This window comes from Gossypium arboreum, chromosome 9, assembly GCF_025698485.1.
Source record: "Gossypium arboreum isolate Shixiya-1 chromosome 9, ASM2569848v2, whole genome shotgun sequence".
NCBI lineage: Eukaryota > Viridiplantae > Streptophyta > Magnoliopsida > Malvales > Malvaceae > Gossypium > Gossypium arboreum.
Window position 1 is genome coordinate 32,276,568 of NC_069078.1, and position 21,012 is coordinate 32,297,579.

General features: G+C 36.4%; 1 non-coding gene across 1 annotated transcript; it reads left to right on the forward strand.

Moving 5' to 3' along the window:
• The first annotated feature begins 10,117 nt into the window (after positions 1 to 10,117).
• Positions 10,118 to 10,224, forward strand: LOC128280942 (small nucleolar RNA R71). Its single transcript, XR_008271160.1, has one exon. It is a non-coding gene; the product is annotated as a small nucleolar RNA R71 (small nucleolar RNA).
• Positions 10,225 to 21,012: the final 10,788 nt, after the last annotated feature.

Genomic DNA, 21,012 nt, shown 5'->3' on the forward strand with positions numbered 1-21,012 from the left:
TATGTGAAGTAACAAAGTAGCCATACCTTGAAACAATTTAATCACAACAATCTTGCAAGTTATGCAAGGCATATGTATCGCCAAATACAATGCTAATTTAATTTTCAGTTACCTTAGAAGAATTAAACATGCACTGGTTAAGTACTGAGTCCATGAATTGCAATTTCAATCCGTTTAAATAGTTAATTCTTTAGTTATCTAAACAATTATAATGCCAGATAACCTAAGCATGATTTTACTTAATCAAGCATTTCATTGAGGCCTATAACAGCATAAACACTAATTTAATAATTCAAGTAGGTGAAATATAATCAACCCAACACGAATTAAATTCAAGCTAAATTGATTAAAATAACCATTTCAACAACAATATTTTTCATAGATAGGTTCATCATAAAAACAACAGAAATTAAAAAGAAAGGGAACAAAAAGCAAATCCAGTGTTTCTCTGCAGCTTGACTGTTGCTCCGTTCTTAGTCTCCGTTGTCTTCGTCGAGCAAAGCTTCTATGAATCCTTGATTTCTTCCCAAGATGGATGAAGAACACCTCTTTCTCAAGAGAGGAAATTGGCACAAGAGGAAGGGAAAATGGGATGGAGAAATGGAGAGGAAACTTTGAGAGAAGTGAAGAGAGGATGAGAGAAGATTGTGGAATGAGGGATGTTGAGGGATGCTTTGAAATGGGCAGCATAGGGTGGCTTTTATAGCTGAAGAGGGCTGCTAAAAATAGTAAATTCAGCAGCCAAGATAGCCCTCCCATGGCCTGCCACACACATGGCAATGTTGAAGCTTTCAACCTTGCTAAAAATAGGCTGGGGCAAATCTACAAAGCCTAAAATAAATGTGGGGTTTGAACGTAATTTGGAGGTTTTTCAAGGGATTTTTTGCAAGAATATTTTATCAGCTAGTTTTTTTATTTGGGTCAGCCAATGGACGGTTCTGTTCAGCCCAATTAGTGGCTGATTCGGCTCACTTCATTCGGTTCAACCAGTGCGGTTCACTAGGCCTTTTCTTCATAATTAATTAAAATTAATTCATTTAACCTAAATTAAATAGGAAATAAATTAAAATTAATTTAATTATGAATTAATACACATTTCTAGACCATCTTGAGCTGGAAATTAATTGGCCTCGATACTTCAAATTGCTCTCGGTTTTGTTCTTCTCGCAGTGTTCACCAGGCCCTTTTTCTCCAATTGTGTAATTCTGTCAAAAATAACCAAATTTAATCAAAATTAACTACAAAATTAATTAAAATTTATAATTTTCATATTTTTAACATAAGTTAATTATTTTATAATATTTAATTTTTTTTTACAAGAATTTAACCGAATTTGCATGAATTTAAGTAGAATTAGGTATGAAAAAGTATATAAATTTTTGTGTTTCCACACCCCCAAACTTAATTCATTGCTTGTCTCGAGTAATGCGCAAATTTTGAAAAGAATCTCTCGGAAACACCTTTGAAAAATTCCTTCAAAACAACATTTTTCCCAAAATTATGAACTTAAAATACTTATGCTCAAAGATAAGAAATTTGTTAGTTATGCTACTGAAGTATGCATATTGTTCAACTTAAATTCAACCACTTATTATTATAGCAAACTTTAGACTAAATGCTTTTGCAATAAAGACATGTTAATCCTTACCAATTTTATTTTTTTTCCTTTATTAGAGACTAAGTTGCAATCATTAAGCTTAACTTATGTCTTCATATGTTGATCGTAGCAATTTCTCTCCACTAATGTAGGTAGCATGAGGACTTTGAATCAATAGGTCTTTATCGTGGTTGTAACGTGGCTAGGCTAGGGTAATCGAAAGATGGATAAATTTTGGTTTTAAAAAAACCCTAGACTCAGCGTCAATTGAACCTTCGGAGTTTTTACCTTCGATACACCAACTTGACTTTCATATGCTCTTTTTCAAATATATGTGCTTTTTTTTTCAGTTAACACGAGCACTTATTTTGTGTACTGCAATTCTCGAGCAATTGATACTTCTTGTCAACTCGCCTAAACTTATTTTTGAACAACATCTAGAATATTACCGAGTCTAGTGTTTAGGAAAATTTTAAGATTATTAAGCGAAAAGTAATGGCTAATTATTATAAGGGTCGGAAGAAAATCAGGCCATATAGTCTCAAAGTTGGGTTTCAATGGATAAAATATACCATGGTGGGCTTGAAAGGCTCAAACGGTCCAAACAATAGTTGCCTAAATCATTTCCAACGTTTCATGCTCCCTAGGATTTCACCTCAAGAAACTTACTAAGTCAATTCTAAAGACTTAAACATTCATCCATACCTAACTTTCCTAAAGAACTAAAAATTTTATGGTACGAATTTGCATGCATTTTTTTAAAAAACACATTTATGTCATTATTAAGCTAACAAAATAATTTATTGAAATAATAGAACTTTATTCATACTTAAATTGAGCATACTTAACAGAATTCAAATTTCTGAACAAAATATATCCTAATCATAATTAAAAGAAAAATTTTATCCTGAGTGGAAATAATTCAATTTCTCTGTCCCCCAACTGAAAATGAACAATATCCTCATTGTTTAAAGTGAATAGATACTATACACCAGGTAGGATTTTAGAAAAGAGGAGGTGAGTCAATTTGACTGCTTAAGTACCAAGCTCTTTCTAAATCCAATCCTAGACATGTATATATCTTATTGCCACACTTTAAGTTTTGTGACTTGCTCACATTTTATTAGTGATTTTCCTCTCTTGTTTTATTATGCAAAAAATAAAAATAAATTCCTAATTAAACTTAATCCTAAAATGACCTAAGAACAGAGATAAAATAAAGTCAAGATCCTCCCTTTATTTATTTACAGACCCTTCTATATTTGACTCATCTTTTGCTCCATCACTATTGCCTTTGCATGAATCGCTTCGCTCCTTTTTCGAGAGTGGAGTCCGTGGCTCGAATATGAAATCTGGAAATTCAAGCACAAAAATAAATGGGTCATTGTATATTTTCTTAAAAGCACTTCTTATCGAGTCATCCCTTATTTTTTAGTATCTCCAGTAGGCTTTTTGCTGCCATTGCATATGTTGCATTAAGTCCATCAGTTTTGATAGCTCATCTCGAAGGTCTGGGCTCGACGATTTAGCTCGAAACATTGAAGTTCCAGCATCCAATTCATCTTTTGGCTCTATTAGGTCCACCTTATCAGGGACTTCAAATGATTGCATTGTGGGATCTTCTTCTTCATCAAGTTCCTCAGGGTCTTCACTTTCTTTAACTCATTGTTATAGAACTGAGTCTCCGGCTACCCGGTAGTGGACCCATTATGTAATTGTGCCTTGGGTGTACCCTGTCTTCTTGACATTAGCAAGAATTTCTACTTTCAAGCACAAAATAGTTATTGTAAAGGGGAAGTAAGAAGGGCCAGAACGTCAAGCGGCACAATTTTGAATTTCTTTCAGGATGATCTTTCCAACATCAATGGTTTTACCCGTTAAGATTAAGTATAGTAAGACCATTCGCTCCAATGAAATTGTAGTCCCATGTGAGCTAGGCAGAAGGCTGAAACGGATGAAATAAAACCATACCTTTGCAATAGGTGTTAAGTATTCTCTTCGACACGTGTGGGTTCCTTGTTTCGACACAGTCCAACTGGAACCTTCAACTATAAGCTCCTCGAGAATTTCTCGCAGATTTTCAGGCTTGATATTGCTCATCAATGTGGAACATTCATCGTTTTCAAGATCTGGTAATTCAAAGAATTCATTAATAGCATTTGAATTTATCGGTACCTTGATTCCGGGAACTGGAACTTCTATCATCTCGCCTGAAGTTAAATTTGCATAAAACTCACGAACTAGTTCCTCATCACACTTGGTCTCTTTTTACAAAACAACTCCCAATTTAGGGTTTCAGCAACTTGACGAATACGAGACATAAAGTCTCGGTAGTTGCTCTCCTTTAAAGTGAAGCCTTTTTCTGGATGCATCTGTTGGTTTTTGAAGATACTTTTGTATCTCACTTTGGCTTCTTCATAGTGGAATTTGTTTTGTGTTTCATCAATTTGAGCGGAAGCACGAGTTCTCTTGCGAGGCATGTTTAACCTGATCATAAGATGGAAAAACTAGTTTCTCAATAAATTTTAATAAGAATTATTAGTAATTCAATGATTTGAAAAATTAATTAATTAAAAGTAAAATTAAGAAAAACTAGGCCTTACCACCTTTTTTTGTAAAAATATAAAAACTCTAGGAATTAATAATAATAATGAAGAAAAAGATGGGAATTTAAAAGAAGGGTTGGAGGTTTGTGGCTTAGGATGGATGGGAAAGGAATGCCGCACAAGAAGCTAGGGCGTACGGGCGTGGTGCGTGTAGGAGCAAAGAAGGTCTTGTGATAGGGTCTAGTAGCAAGACAGGCGTTAAGCAAATGCCAGTGGGACTCAGGCGCACGTAGGATGGTGCGTAGGGTAGGTACCACGCGCGGAATGAAGGCCTGGTGCGAGCTGAGGCTGGGGCCGCTCGAGGCAATGCGTGCGTTGTCTTGGAGACGTCGCGTCTTGATGGAGCCGGGCGTGTCTTGGCCGATCGCTTGAGTCAGCTTCTTGCTTGGGGTTTCAAAGACTTGGGTATTTTGGTGCTTTGGGTTTTAAGTGTTAGGTGAATGGGAAGATGGGTAGTATTTATAGGGGAGAAATAGGAATTATAGTAGAATTCTTAAAACAAATTAATGAATAAAAATTCTAAATTCTAATCTTATACAAAGATAACAACAATTAATAATTAGATATATGCATACATTAAACTATTAATTGCTATTTAATTTATTAAAACAAAGATAAAATCCTAATTTCATGCTAAATTGATAAAGATTAATATATAAATAGATATAATTATATATTAAAGATTATCATCTTATTATCAAAACTTATCAAACAAAATCTAAAATTGATAATAATTAATATGTATTATAATGGGTATAATTATATATTAATAATTATCATTTTTTAACTAAAATATTTATTCTAGAAGCCCTTCAAAAATTTACAAAAGAGGCATCTAGTTTTTATTATTTACTGAAAAGAGCAATCAAATTTTAAAATAATTTAATTTAAGTCCCTAGACTTAATGAAAATTAAAGATTGAGTTGCCAATTAAAAATTGGATCAAATTGACCCTTTTATTTGAAAAACAAAAATTTATTTTATTGATTAGGGAAAAATTTCTTGGAAAATTATGTTAAAATAAATTCCCAGGAAAGATTGGAGGGGTCACAAATGGTCCCGCTTAAGTTCCAACATCCTAGACAGAATTTATTTAAATATATTAAACCCGAAAAATAGACCCTAAATTATTTATTAAACAAAACACGAAAATTATTAAATATCTGACAAAATGAACGAGACATTATCCTGTTCGGTTTTATTCCCCCAATAGTGTTTCAAATGCTGAGCATTAACTTGAAAATTACCTCTCTTACCTTGGAGTTCAACAACTCCGTATGGATAGACTCTGTGAATTGTAAATGGACCGGACCAACATGATTTTAGCTTACCTAGAAAGAACTTCAATCTCGAGTTGAACAACAATACTTGCTGACCTGCTTCAAATTCTCGAACCTGGATGTGTTTGTCATGCCATTTCTTGAGTCTCCCTTTGAGTAATTTGGCATTTTCATATGAGAACATTCGGAATTCTTCTAACTCTTTGAGTTGGAACGTCCTTTTTTCTTTTGCGAGCTTAGGATCTAAGTTGAGTCGTCGAAGAGCCCAGTAAGCTTTGTGCCCTAACTCCAAAGGTAGATGACATGCTTTACCAAAAACTAGCCTATAGGATGACATCCCTAAAGGTGTCTTGTACGCTTCCTGTAGGCCCATAAGGCGTCATCTAGTCTTTTGGATCGGTCTTGTCAGTTCGGGCAAACTACCTTCTCCAATATGCCCTTGATTTCTTTATTTGCCAGTTCAGCTTGTCCATTCGTCTGCGGATGGTAAGCCGTTGCAACCTTGTGTTTCACCCCGTGCTTGTCTAGTAACCATTTTAACCACTTGTTCATAAAGTGGGACCCTTCATCACTAATGATGGCTCTCGGGGTTCCAAACCTCGTGAACAGTGTTTCTGCAAAAACTTCATCACAACCCTCGCATCGTTTGTCGGATATGCCTCTGCCTCAACCCACTTGGACACATAATCTACTGCGACCAGTATATACTTGTAACCAAAAGACGAAGGAAAGGGCCCAAGAAAATCAATACCCCAAGCATCGAATAATTTGACCTCAATGATGTTTGTTCGAGGCATCTTATTTCTGTTGGTGACATTTCCAACTCTTTGACATCAGTCACAACTCTTTACATATGCATATGCATCCTTAAATAGTGTTGGCCAAAAGAATCCGGCTTGCAATACTTTGGCTGCAGTACGAGTTCCTCCAAAATGACCCCCACTTAGGGCTGAGTGATAGTGGTATAGAATCTTTGGTATTTCTTCTTCTGCCACGCATCTCCTAATCATCTGATTTGCATACTTTTTAAACAGATATGGTTCCTCCCAGAAATAGTACTTCACATCGTGAAGAAACTTTCTCCTTTGTTGATATGTCTTATCATACGACATTTAACCACAAGCTAAAAAGTTAGCAATATCAGCAAACCAAGGAGTATTATGGACATGACTTACCTTCAGTATATGTTCATCTGGAAATGTTTCTTGAATCGGTACAAGTGGAGAATTCCCTTCTTGCGGCTTCAATCTGGACAAGTGATTTGCTACTTGGTTTTCTACTCCCTTTTGATCTTGAATTTCCAAATCGAACTCTTGAAGTAGTAGTACCCATCGGATCAACCTCAGCTTAGCGTCTTTCTTGGCAAGTAAATATTTAATTGTTGAGTGGTCTGTATAGACAGTTACCTTGGTACCTACAAGATAAGATCGAAACTTGTCGAAAGTAAAAACGATAGCAAGTAACTCTTTTTCTATTACCGTATAGTTTAACTGAGCTCCTGTCAGAGTTCAGCTTGCATAGTACATGGGATGAAAAATTTTCTTCCTTCGCTGGCCCATGACAGCTTCTATTGCGAAGTCACTTGCGTCACGCATCAATTCAAATGGCAAGTCCTAGTCTAGTGTGACAATTATGGGTGCCGTGACTAATCGATTCTTCAAGTCATTGAAAGCTTTTAAGCATTCGTCATTAAATTTGAATATCGTGTCCTTCTCCAATAATTTGCATAAAGGTTTAGCAACTTTGGAGAAGTCCTTGATGAATCTTCAATAGAACCCGGCGTGGCCCAAAAAGCTCCTAACACCCTTTACAGATGTTGGAGGTGGGAGTTTCTCAATAACATCTACTTTTGCTCTGTCTACCTCGATCCCATGTCTTGTTATCCGATGCCCCAGAATGATACCTTCTCGTACCATAAAATGGTACTTTTCCCAGTTAAGGACTAGGTTTGTTTCTTCGCATCGCCTAAGTACCTTAGCCAGATTGGCTAAGCAATCATCATAAGTATCTCCAAACACTAAAAAGTCGTCCATGAAAACTTCCAAAAATTTCTCAACCATGTCAGTGAAAATAGACATCATACATCTTTGAAATGTAGCAGGTTCATTACATAAATCGAATGGCATGCGTCTAAATGCAAATGTACCGTACGGGCAAGTGAATGTCGTCTTGTGTTGATCTTCTGGTGCTACCGTAATCTGGTTGTACCCTGAGTATCCATCGAGAAAACAGTAGTAATCTCGCCCCGCAAGTCTAACCAGCATCTGGTCTAAGAACGGAAAAAGGAAGTGATCCTTCCTAGTTGCCTTGTTTAGCTTCCGATAATCGATGCAGATTCTCCATCCCGTAACTGTTCTAGTCGGTATCAACTTGTTATTCTCATTCTCTATGACCGTGATACCTCCTTTCTTTGGTACGCACTGGACCAGACTTACCCATGAACTGTCTGAGATGGGGTAAATGATACCCGCATCTAACCACTTGATAATCTCTTTTTTCACTACGTCCTTCATGATGGGGTTCAGCCTTCATTGTCCATCGATCATCCCTTTTTCACCATCTTCCAGGATGATCTTGTGCATGCATACAGATGGACTAATACCACGAATATCAGCTATGGTCCATCCGATAGCCTTCTTAAATTGTTTCAGAACTAAGATAAGTTTCTCTTCTTGCTCAGTAGTTAACTCTGCTGAAACAATCACAGACAGAGTAGAAGCGTCACCTAAATAAACATATTTTAAATGAGAAGGTAATACCTTGAGTTCTAGTTTAGATGGCTCCTCGATTGATGCTTTCGGTTGTGTATAATCTCTTTCCTCTAAATCCAAAGATTCTAAACGGGATTGTGGATTAAATCCCTTTTGATTAGCTTCTAGCAAAGCTAAGTTTCCATCCTCCTCTACATCACTTGGAGGATCTGATGTCAAAATTCTTTCCAACGGATCCTCAACAGAGTTGAGTTCCTTCTCCACTATTAAATCCTCTAAGTTGGATACTGTAGAATAATCATCTATTGTGTCAGGAAATCGCATTAACTTGAAAATGTTAAATGTTACCTGATCATCCTAAACGTGCATAGTAAGTTCGCCTTTCTGCACATCAATAAGTGTCCTTCTGGTTGCTAAGAACAGTCTTCCCAGGATAATTGGTACTTCTTTGTCTGCTTCGAAATCTAAAATTACAAAATCAATAGGAAAGATAAACTTATCTACACGTACCAATACGTCCTCAATTTTTCTTTTTGGATGTGCTAAAGATCGGTCTGCTAGCTGAAGTGTAACCTAGTAGGTCGAACTTCACCTATCCCCAATTTCTTAAATATCAACATAGTGCCTTACCACAATAAGCTCCTCCAATGTTGCATGGAATGGTAAAACACCCAGGATCCTTCAGTTTAGGGGGTAATTTGTCTTGAAGATATGCACTGCATTCCTTTGTCAAAGCTACCGTCTCAAATTCTCCAAGTCTTCTCTTCTTGGAAAGGATATCTTTCATGAATTTTACGTAATTTGGCATTTTTTCAAGTGCTTCAACCAACGGGATGTTGATATGAAGTTGCTTGAGTACGTCAAGGAACTTCTTGAATTGGACCTCCTGTTTTTGCTTCTGGAGTCTTTGAGGGTAAGGTGGTGGAGGTTTATATACTGGAGTTGGTACTGGTTGATTTTTCTTTGGTGGTAATTCTCCGCTAACTAATCGTTGGTGATCGTAATTGGTGGTTCTGAGGTTACCTTTTCGGTATTGCGAGTTACGGTTCTAGTGGAACAGGAACTTCAACACTCGGTTGAACTTCTTCCGAATCTTGAGCTTCAGCATGCTCCTTTTCAGCTTCAATGATGTTGGGCTCTACCGTTTTTCCGCTCCTCAATGTTAGTGCTTTACAATGCTCCTTCCCTGGATTTCTCAGATTTTTTGTATCACTAGGTAAAGCACCTTGTGGACGGTTCCTAAGTTCAGTAGCAAGCTGGTCCACTTGATTCTCCAAATTCCTTAGAGTGGCTTTATTCTTCACCATGTATGACTTCAATAAATTCTCTAAGCTATTGGACAATTCAGCCTGAACTAGTTTCTAAACTTGCTGTGAAAAACTAGGCAGCTGGGTTGGTCTAGGTTGGGCATAGTTGTTACTGCCTCCACCCCATTGGTTACTCTAGGAAAGATTAGGGTGATTTCGCCATGATGGGTTGTAAAAGTGGGATTGCAGCCCTTGCCTTCCTCGGTTCTGGTTCTAATTACCTATGTAGTACATGGATTCTGGGTTTGACAAACATTCTTCAAACACATGTCCTTCCCCACAATAGACACAGGCTATATTCTCATATTGGTTAGGTGGTTGAGCTGCAAAACTATTAGACCCATTAGTGGTAAGATTCTTTAACATTGAAGATATCGAAGATACCTAGGATGCAAGTAAAGTGAGAGCATCCACTTCATGGATTCCAGCAACTCGTCTTCCTGACGTTGCTCGATTGGTTGGCTACTGATAATTGTTATTGGCTATCCTCTCGATGATTTCATAAGCCTCATTGTAAGGCTTAGATAAGATAGCACCGTTAGCAGAAGTATCTACTACCATCCTTGTGTGAACGTTGAGACCATTGTAAAATGTCTCAAGTTGGATGCAATGCGAAATTCTGTGATGAGGGTACTTTTGTAATAACTCTTTGAATGTTTCCCATGCCTCATTCAAGGACTCATCATCCATTTGTTGGAAAGTAGTAATCTCATTTCTCAGCTTAGCAATCTTGCTAGGCGGGAAATACTTTAGAAGAAATCTCTCTGCTAACTCTTGCCATGTAGAAATTGAGTTCAGTGGCAGTGAGTTTAACCAAGCTCGAGCTCTGTCCCTCAGCAAGTACGGGAACAATTTTAATCGTAATGCATCTTTGGGTACTCCGGCTAGCTTGAAAGAGTCACTCACCTCCATAAACAGTCTTAAATGAAGATGAGGATCTTCAGTAGACATTCCACTGAACTAGCCCACTATCTGAAGCATCTGGAACATTACTAGCTTCAGCTCGAATTGTTGTGCCTCGATCTTAGGTCTTCTAATACCTGGATTAAGGTCATTAAAAACTGGCGCCGCATATTTTCGTAAAGCTCTATCCCTATCATCAGCAATAAGGATAGGATTTTGAGCAAGGTTTGCTCCGCTTCCTTGATTGATATTCTCGAAATTCATCTCTTCGGTCCTTCTCTGGCTCGCTTGTCTTCTTCGTTGGCGAAAGGTTCGTTCTATTTTAAGGTCCACTAGGAGTAAGTCGATAATTCGGTCAATACTCATAAACACCTAAAATAATCAGAGAAGAATTAATTAAGTAAGTAAAATTGAACAGGAAAATAAAAGAACCAAAATGTAAAAATAAATTCACAAATAATGTTTTTTTTTTAAAACATTCCCCGGCAACGGCGCCAAAAACTTGGAACAGTGGAAATGTGCAAGTGTACACAATCGTAACAAGTAATAAAATGACAAGTAAATGTCGAGTTATCGTACCCACAGGGACTGTAAAAAGCGATATTTATGAAATTAATTAAAACACTTTGGTGAGGTAAAAATGATTTTGGTTTGAAAAGAAAACTAAGCAAACAATTTAAATAAAATAAAAGAGTTCTAGTGCACGATTTCAATTAAGATTTAATCAAGATGATATAATTGTGTGGGATTAATTATACCTGTTTAACTTAGAAATATTAAATTTGTGCTTATGCTGTTATGAATAAATTCACGGCAACCCATTAATTTGCTAACATATGAACATATTTTCTAATTAAAAAATTCCATTTATCTCTTGAACGTATCCCTATGCCAATTCAACCGACTAAACAGATTTAATAAAGTAAACATGCTATCTCACATACATACTTATTGAATTAAATTATCTCTTGCATATTCCTATGTCGATTCAACCAATTAATTCAAATTAATAAACATGTAAAAGATTATGTGAAGTAACAAAGTAGCCATACCTTGAAACAATTTAATCACAACAATCTTGCAAGTTATGCAAGGCATATGTATTGCCAAATACAATGCTAATTTAATTTTCAGTTATCTTAGAAGAATTAAACATGCACTGGTTAAGTACTGAGTCCATGAATTGTAATTTCAATCCGTTTAAACAGTTAATTCTTTAGTTATCTAAACAATTATAATGCCAGATAACCTAAGCATGATTTTACTTAATCAAGCATTTCACTGAGGCCTATAACAGCATAAACACTAATTTAATAATTCAAGTAGGCGAAATATAATCAACCCAACACGAATTAAATTCAAGCTAAATTGATTAAAATAACCATTTCAACAATAATATTTTTCATAGATAGGTTCATCATAAAAACAACAGAAATTAAAAAGAAAGGGAACAGAAAGCAAATCCAGTGTTTCTCTGCAGCTTGATTGTTGCTCCATTCTTAGTCTCCGTTGTCTTCGCCAAGCAATGCTTCTATAAATCCTTGATTGCTGCCCAAGATGGATGAAGAACACCTCTTTCTCAAGAGAGGAAATTGGCACAAGAGGAGGGGAAAATGGGATGGAGAAATGGAGAGGAAACTTTGAGAGAAGTGAAGAGAGGATGAGAGAATGTTGTGGAATGAGGGATGTTGAGGGATGCTTTGAAATGGGCAGCATAGGGTGGCTTTTATAGCTGAAGAGGGCTGTTAAAAATAGAAAACTCAGCAGCCAAGAGAGCCCTCCCATGGCTGGCCACACACATGGCAAGGTTGAAGCTTTCAACCTTGCTAAAAATATGCTGGGGCAAATCTACAAAGCCTAAAATAAAGGTGGGATTTGAACGTAATTTGGATGTTTTTCAAGGGCTTTTTTGCAAGCATATTTTATCAGATAATTTGCTGATTTGGGTCAGCCAATGGACGGTTCTGGTCAGCCCAATTAGTGGCTGGTTCGGCTCACTTCATTCGGTTCAACCAGTGCAGTTCACTAGGGCCTTTCTTCATAATTAATTAAAATTAATTCATTTAACCTAAATTAAATAGGAAATAAATTAAAATTAATTTATTTATGAATTAATACACATTTCTGGACCGTCTTGGGCTGGAAATTGATTGGCCTCGATACTTCAAATTGCTCTCAATTTTGTTCTTCTCGCAGTGTTCACCGGGCCCTTTTTCTCCAATTGTGTAATTCTATCAAAAATAACCAAATTTAATCAAAATTAACTACAAAATTAATTAAAATTCATAATGTTCATATTTTTAACATAAGTTAATTATTTTATAATATTTAATTATTTTTTGACAAGAATTTAACAGAATTTGCATGAATTTAAGTAGAATTGGGTATGAAAAAGTATATAAATTTTTGTGTTTCCACAACACAAAGCCAATTCAACCACAACAAGATATCTAATACAACCACATTACACTTTATCAATCTAACAAGAACTTGATTAGTCATGCAATTACTCATCTATGAAATCATTATCATTTGCACTTATCAATAACCAATATTAGACACCATCCATGGTATTATACAAAATGATTTAAGAGCTATGACAAGCCACTCATTTGGCCCAAAATAATGTGACCATTACAAAAAGACTAGCTCCTATACATGCCATAATCAAAATGATAAAACTAGCTATACTAATTGCTTCAGGGATAGTGTGATTGGCTTCTCCAATGTAAGGTGATGACCCATGAGCTACTTTGGTTACACTACAAGAAAATGGAAGGGAAAAGAGGTAAGCATAAAGCTTAGTAAGTCGCGTGCAATAATGAATAACTATAAGCTACCCTAAGGGATCATACTCCCAACATATCTCGATTTGCTCATGAAAGTAAGGATTCATAAACACTACTTGCTCATATTTATTTCTCACCAATCATACAACATTGGTTTGAATTCACGTCTCATAATTCGTGTAAAATACACAAGTAGTCATATGCATAACTTACTCACTTTCCTCCTTTACTAAATATACAACGTAAATGAAGGTCGAATGTCGTAATTCTCATTTAGGTACTTGTACCACTCACCCTATTGTCATAAGTTCTCTCATTTCGATATAAACCATAAATCTCCCGTTGAACCATTTGGAATACTACAGGATATTCAATAGCCCCAAACAAGGGATAAAATGTCGATGCCATGTCCCAGACATGGTCTTACATTGGCTAGCTCATCAAAGTCGATGCCATGTCCCAGACAGGTCTTACTCTGGCTCTCAACTATCAGTGTCATGCCATGTCCCAGATAGGTTTTACACTAGCTTATATATCTCAAGGCTGATGCATGTCCCAGACATGTCTTACACTAGCTCTTTCTCAATGCCGATGCATGTCCCAGACATGTCTTACATTAGCACATATACCATCCAATGTCATGGCATGAATATCCAAATCTATTCCTAATGTTCAACTGGAAGTCTTTATTACATTAATTTCTCAACATGCATACTCAAATTCACAATCAAAACAATTTATGCAATATCAATTCAATTACACATCATAACAATATAGTTGCATTATTAACATACAACTTACCTCGGATTACAAAATGTAGGTAATTAGACAATTTACTCTACTTGTTTGGCCTTCCCCCAGTTCAAGTCCGGTTTTCGTGTTTCTTGATCTAAAATAATAAAAATTTACTCATTTAACCTCTAAATAAATTTAAGCAATCATAAATTCACATTTTTGGCAAAATGACCATTTTGCCCTTAGACTTTCACAAAATGACCATTTTACCCCTAAGCTCGAAAATTGATTTTTATCAAATTTCTTCAAATCTTAAGCCTAGCCTAACCCTTTTTACTCTTATAGCAACCCAAAATTCTCATTTTTTCACAACATTACTATCCATTTTACAAACTTTACAAAATGGTCCTATTAGGGTTTTCATAGGAAGTCCTTTCACAAAAGTGGGTTACTACCAACTAACATTCATTTTCTCCCATAAAAACTCAGCAAACATCATAAATCCTTTCATGGAAAATCCCTAGACTATCAACCATTTTGCAAAATGGTCCCCCCATTAGCTAGCTCATGCCATAAAGGTTCCAAAAGTACCAAAATTATAAAAAAAAATAAGCATATAAATCACTTACTTGAGAGAGATATAAGTGGTTGAAATTTCAAGCTTCCAAAACCCTTAGAATGGCTGAAAATTTTGGTGGAGGAGAAAGAAAGAATGAAAAAGATGAAGGCTAGTCTCTAGGGTATTATTTTATCATACATTAAGTCACCAACTCCTTTGACCATTTGATTTTCTTGTCACCTATGCCCGACTATCAGCTTCTAAAGGGTCTAATTGCACTTTAAAGACCCCCAATTTTGGTTCTCTAGCTATGTGGTACATCTATCAAGTAAAATAGAACTTTTACCCCTTATACGATTTAGTCATTTTTCGAAATTAAGCTCACAAACTCTAAAATTACCTCACCAAATTTTTCATGCACTAATATAATCATGCTATAACACCAAAATAATAATAATAATAATAATTTCTTGACTTCAAATTTGTGGTCCTGAAACCACTGTTCCGACTAAGCCCAAAATTGGGTTGTTACAACATGTGTGATACACGGTCATGTTATGCAGCCGTGTGTCCTCTGGTGTTGAATTTGAAACAAAGTCAGTATGCTCCACACGGCCTCACACATGAGCGTGTGACTTGGTCGTGTGGCATAAGTCAGAATACCCTACAAGATTGGGATGGCCTAGAACACGATCTGGCACACTGGCTTGTATGGCCATTTTTAAGGTACAAGGGCTAGCCACACGGGCGTGTGTGTTAGCTGTGTGACCCAAGTTAGAGAGTTACATAGGATCGAATACAGGCTAGGACACTGTCATGTGCTCCCATTTTGAATGTCTACACAGCTTGTTACACGGGCATGTCTGATGGCCGTGTGAGACACATGAATTGACCACACGAGCGTGTGTCCCCTGTTTTGTGGAAAAAAATTTTAAGTTTCTTAGAAGTTTTATAAGTTATGGGTTTAGTTTTGAACCACTCCTAAAGCATGTTTAGGACCTTGTAGGCTCGTATTAGGGACAAATTGATTGAGATTGGACTGGTTGTGTAACAACCCATTTTCAGTGAAATTGAAACAATGATTTCGGGACCACAAATTCGACCCAAAATATATTTTATTTATCATTTTACCATATGGCCCGTTCTATGATAGAAATGACGTGTGAAAATTTTGATATGAAAATTTTATCGATTTAGTGCCTAATTACAAGAAGGACTAAATCGCGTAAAATGCGAAAGTTAAATTCTAGTAGCTATGAGGATCAAATAGCTATGAAATTCAAAAATTAAGGTCCTTATATGGTAATTATACCATTAATAAAAGTATGTAGATTTTTATAGTGATTCATCCATGTAATTATAGAAAAAGACAATGGAATAGCTTAATCTCCCTATTTGAGGGATTAATTTGCAAATTTATCAAAGTATGAAAATGGGTCATGGATGTATTATGCTGGAGATTATAAATTTCTGGTAGAAAATGAAACATTATTGATAGATAAACAACTTTTGCAAGGTGATTTTTGATGAAAACTTGATTTAGGGACTAAAATGTAAACTTGTGAAATTAAAGGAAAAATTTTGAAATATTGTGTAAAAATGTGCTAGAAAATTTTTAATAGGGCTTCGGTTAGGCTTGGAATAAGGAGTAATTTGTACAAGTTTCATTTTCCGAGCCAGGGGACAAAATCAAAATTTTTGGAAAAGTTAGAGGCAAAATGGTAACTTTACCTAGGACGTAAATTGAGTCTGTCTAAGTATGAAATGTATGAAATTAATGATTAAATTCATTTATATAGATCTAGAAAACACTAATTCTAGGTTCGATTGAGGTAAATAAAAGATTTCAGATTAGTAGACTTTTCCGAATACAAGTGTCGAGGTAAGTTTGTGTAACTTAATCGGGCATGTAATTATGTTAATTGAATGTTGTGTTTGTATGTAATGTGATTTATGTTGATGTGCTTATTTGTATGCTATGATGAAAAATTGATACATACTTAAACTGGTGAAAAAAGAGTTAAGTCCCGATTGAATATTGAATTCCGATGAATGTATATGCTTTCCCAAAATTAATAAGGTCCTGCATTTGTTGTGGATGGGATTTAGCTCAGACGAGTAATCCCAATGACTTTTTTATATAAAGGATTTAGCTCGGATGGGTAATCCTGATATAATACCTCTCAAGCACACGTTATGATTAGGGTTTAGCCTCAACTAGTAACCCTAATTGAGCTCTTGTGAGCATATGCTATTTAAAGGATTTAGCCTAGATTGGTAATCCTGTTATATGACACGTGGCTCGTGAGTGTGTTCCTTGGTTAAGTACCCTAAGGGCTACCCTCGACAAGAATTGACGGATTAATGAATCGTACACCTCAAGTGTGCTACTCGAACCTTTATTGGAATTTCAATGATTCTACGGACATATAACTCTTGACATGGCATGAGAGCTTTGAGATGAAATGACAATGACTTGAAAGAATATTGTATGATGTGCTCATCTATGTTAGTTGATTTATATGAATAGTTTGTTGACTAACTTGTTTGATGAAATGTATTTGATTAGGCCATTTAGCCAAATGGATGGAAACATAACATTGTATGCCTAGATTTTAATAAACAAGATTGTAAGTTTAGTTTCTATTATACGAACTTACTATGTATATAATGCTTTCTCCTTTTATTTTTCCCCTGTTTTATAGTACTCGAAAGCTCGTGAAGGTTGGAAGATCGCTGGAGCATTGTCACACTATTATCTAGCATTTTGGATATATTTAGTGAAATCATTTTGCTATAATGGCATGTATAGGGAAACTTGGCCAATAGTGGCTTGAAAATGTTATTTTGTAATCTAGCCATTGGGATGGCTCGTAATGGCTTATTTTGGTATGATTAAGTATATTATGATGTTATGTTCACATGTGATATGTTATGAATATGTTATCAAAGGTTTCTATTGCCTAAGTTAATCCAAGGTAAATTTATAATCATTTATGCATGTAGTGGTATGCCTTGTTAAATGATGAATTGGCCTACTTTAAATGTTTGAAATGGTTGGGATTGGTTGAGTGTTTTATGTGCAGATCTTTGGGTGGTTTTGGGTGAAAAATGAAGCTAGGAAATGGCTTCATTTTGTCCATACAGGCAGACACACGGGCATGTGTCTAGACCGTGTGTGATACACAGCCTGGTAACACGGGCATGTGGTTAGGCTGTGTGTCCCTTGCATCTAAATTTTGAAAAACAGATTGCTCAGAATTGGGCACACAGCAGCGACACAGGTGTGTCCCAGCCATGTGTGCCACATGGCCTGGAACAGGGGCGTGTGTCCTGGCCGTGTGAAACCTACACTTAATTTGAATTAAATTAATTAACCGCACGGCCTAGCACACAGGCGTGTGGCATAACTGTGTGTGCAGGTCAGAGAGTTACATTAGGTCGAACACGACCTCTAGCACGGGTGTATCCTAGGGTCACACGGGCATGTAAGCCCTGCACCTTGGAAAAATTTTGTAATTTTATGAAAATTTCTAAGAGGTCCCGATTAAGTCCCGATTTGATTCTAATGCTCGTATAGAACCTTGAGGGTCCAATTAAGGGACGATATGAATAATCTCGGTTAATGAATAGTGACTTGCATGAATGATTTGAAAAATGTTCTAAATGTTCTGGTAATGCTCTAAAACTGGCGACAGGTACAGGTTAAGGGTATTACATTTAGTGGTATCAGAGCTACAGTTTAGTCGATTCTCAGATTTGATGTAGTAGACACGAGTTTAGCTATACATGCCATTATATAAATTGTGATAGTGTGATTATTTTTAAATGTGTTTTCATATAGTAATGTCATCCAATTGAGCCAGAGTTGAATCCGAGGAAGCTGAGAGCAATGTTTTAGCTTCAATTCGAAGAGTTGCCTTTGCATCTGGTAGTGAAAGGCCCGTGTCTGAGGGTCGAAGTGAGGAGGCAAAACAGGCCTTCTTTCAAATGATGAATGAATGGTTTACACAATACATGAGAACAAACCCCGCTATACAAAAACCTCCCCCACTTGTCCCTCAATTGGTTCTTAAGGTACCACAGGGTGCTGAACCTGTTAGGATTGGTAAGCCTCCAATAGATAAAATCCACAAACTTGGGGTGGAAGAATTTAGGGCTATTACAGATGATGGTCCAGAAAGGGCCGAGTTTTGGCTAGAAAACACTATCCAAGTTTTTGATGAACTATCCTGTACACCTGTCGAGTGCTTGAAATGTGCAGTGTCCTTACTGAAAGATACGGCTTATCATTGGTGGAATACCATAACTTCAGTTGAACCGAGAGAGAATATTAGATGGGAATTCTTCTTAACTGAATTCAGAAAGAAATATGTTAGCCAAATATTCATGGTTCAGAAAAAAAAAATAATGTTTGGAACTCAAGTAGGGAAGCATGACTGTATATGAATATGAATGGGAATTTTTTCGACTGAGTAAGTATGCTAGGGAATGGGTTTTAACCGAGGCTAAAATGTGTAAACGTTTTGAAGAAGGCCTGAACGAAGATATCAATCTATTGATTGGGATTCTTGAGATAAGAGAATTTGCGGTGTTAGTCGACTGAGCACACAAAGTAAAGGAACTGAGTAAAGAAAAGAAAAAAGTTGAAAGAGAGGCTCGAGTTTTTGGAAAAAGAGCTAATCATAAGTCACAATCATTTCTAAGAAATTAAAGAAGTATTATGATCATATGACCACTTTCATAGAATATTCTGGAAGGGAGCGGTGCTCTCAACGATCTAACTCGAGGTCTTCAACTCTATCTGCGACCAGTGTGGGTAGTGTAGGTAATCCCAAACCAAAATGTAAACATTTCCAAAAGTTTCATCATGGGGAATGTCGGTCTAGAAGTGGAGCTTGTTTTGGATGCGATTCACTTGGCCATTTTCTCAGGGATTGTCTCGAAAGAATTGAAAATGAGATAGAACCAACTCTAAAATCGAGCAATCCTTTTGCGAGAGACAGACCACCCCATCTCCCCAATAACATTAGTGGTAGACGAGGTACTACCAAGGACATGGCAGCTAGATCAGAGGCACGAGTACCTGTGAAGACATATGCTATTCGTGCTAGAGAATATGCCTCTATGCCAGACGTCATTACTGGTACATTTTCTCTACTTGATACTGATATTACTGCATTGATTGACCCTGGTTCCACACACTCATACATATGAATGAACCTAGTGTTTGTTAAAAATTTACCTGTTGAACTCACTGAATTTGTGGTTAATGTTTCAAACCCCTTGGGCCAGTGTGTTATGGTGTATAGAGTTTGTTGGTGGTAAAAGGTTATTGTTTTTCAGCTGACTTGATGTTATTGTCATTTGAAGAATTTGATGTGATCTTGGGAATGGATTGGTTAACCCGACATGATGCAGTGGTAAACTGCAAGCAGAAATATATTGTATTGAAATGTCAGAATAGTGAATTGCTTCATGTTGAATCTGATAAACTGGCTGCATTACCTAATGTGATTTTAGCAATATCAGTACAAAAATATGTCATAAAGGGGTATAACGCTTATCTTACTTACGTGATGGATACAAAAGTAGTTGAGTTGAAGAGTCAATTAGTGCCAGTAATATGTGAATTTTTTGATGTATTCCCAGAAGAATTACCTAGTTTACCACCGGATAGAGAAGTGGAATTCTCTATAGACCTTGTTCCGAGAACGACACCGATATCCATAGCACCTTATAGAATGGCTCCTACTGAGTTGAAAGAGCTGAAAGTACAGTTACAAGAATTGATTGATAGAGGTTTTGCTCGACCTATTTACTCACCTTGGGGTGCACCAATTTTATTTGTAAAGAAAAAGGATAGATCGTTGAGTCTGTGCATTGATTACAGATAGCTCAACAAAGTTACAATAAAGAACAAGTATCTATTGCCTCGGATCAATGACTTGTTTGACCAGTTAAAGTGTGCCACCGTATTTTTAAAGATTGATCTTTGTTCTGGTTACTACCAGCTACGGGTAAAAGAATTGGATGTGCCCAATATAGCTTTTAGAACCAGCTATGGACACTATGAGTTTCTTATGATGTCATTTGGCTGGACAAATGCACCTACAGTGTTTATGGACTTGATGAACAGAATTTTCATCCCGTATTTAGGCAGGTTTTTTGTGGTGTTCATCGATGATATTTTGGTTTGCTCTTGGAATAAAAATGAGCATGCTGAGCATTTGAGAATAGTATTGCAAACCCTGCAAGAGAAACAACTGTACGGCAAATTCAGTAAATGTGAATTTTGGCCAAGGGAAGTTAGCTTCCTTGAGCATGTAGTATCAGCTGAAGGTGTTTGAGTAGACCCAAATAAAATTTCAGCCATTGTAAATTGGAAACCACCAGAAAATGTGTCTGAAGTCCAAAGTTTTTTGGGACTAGTCAGTTATTATCAGAGATTTGTAAAAAGTTTCTCAATGATAGCTTCTCCAATGACCCAATCGTTGTAGAAAGATGTGAAATTTGAGTGGAATG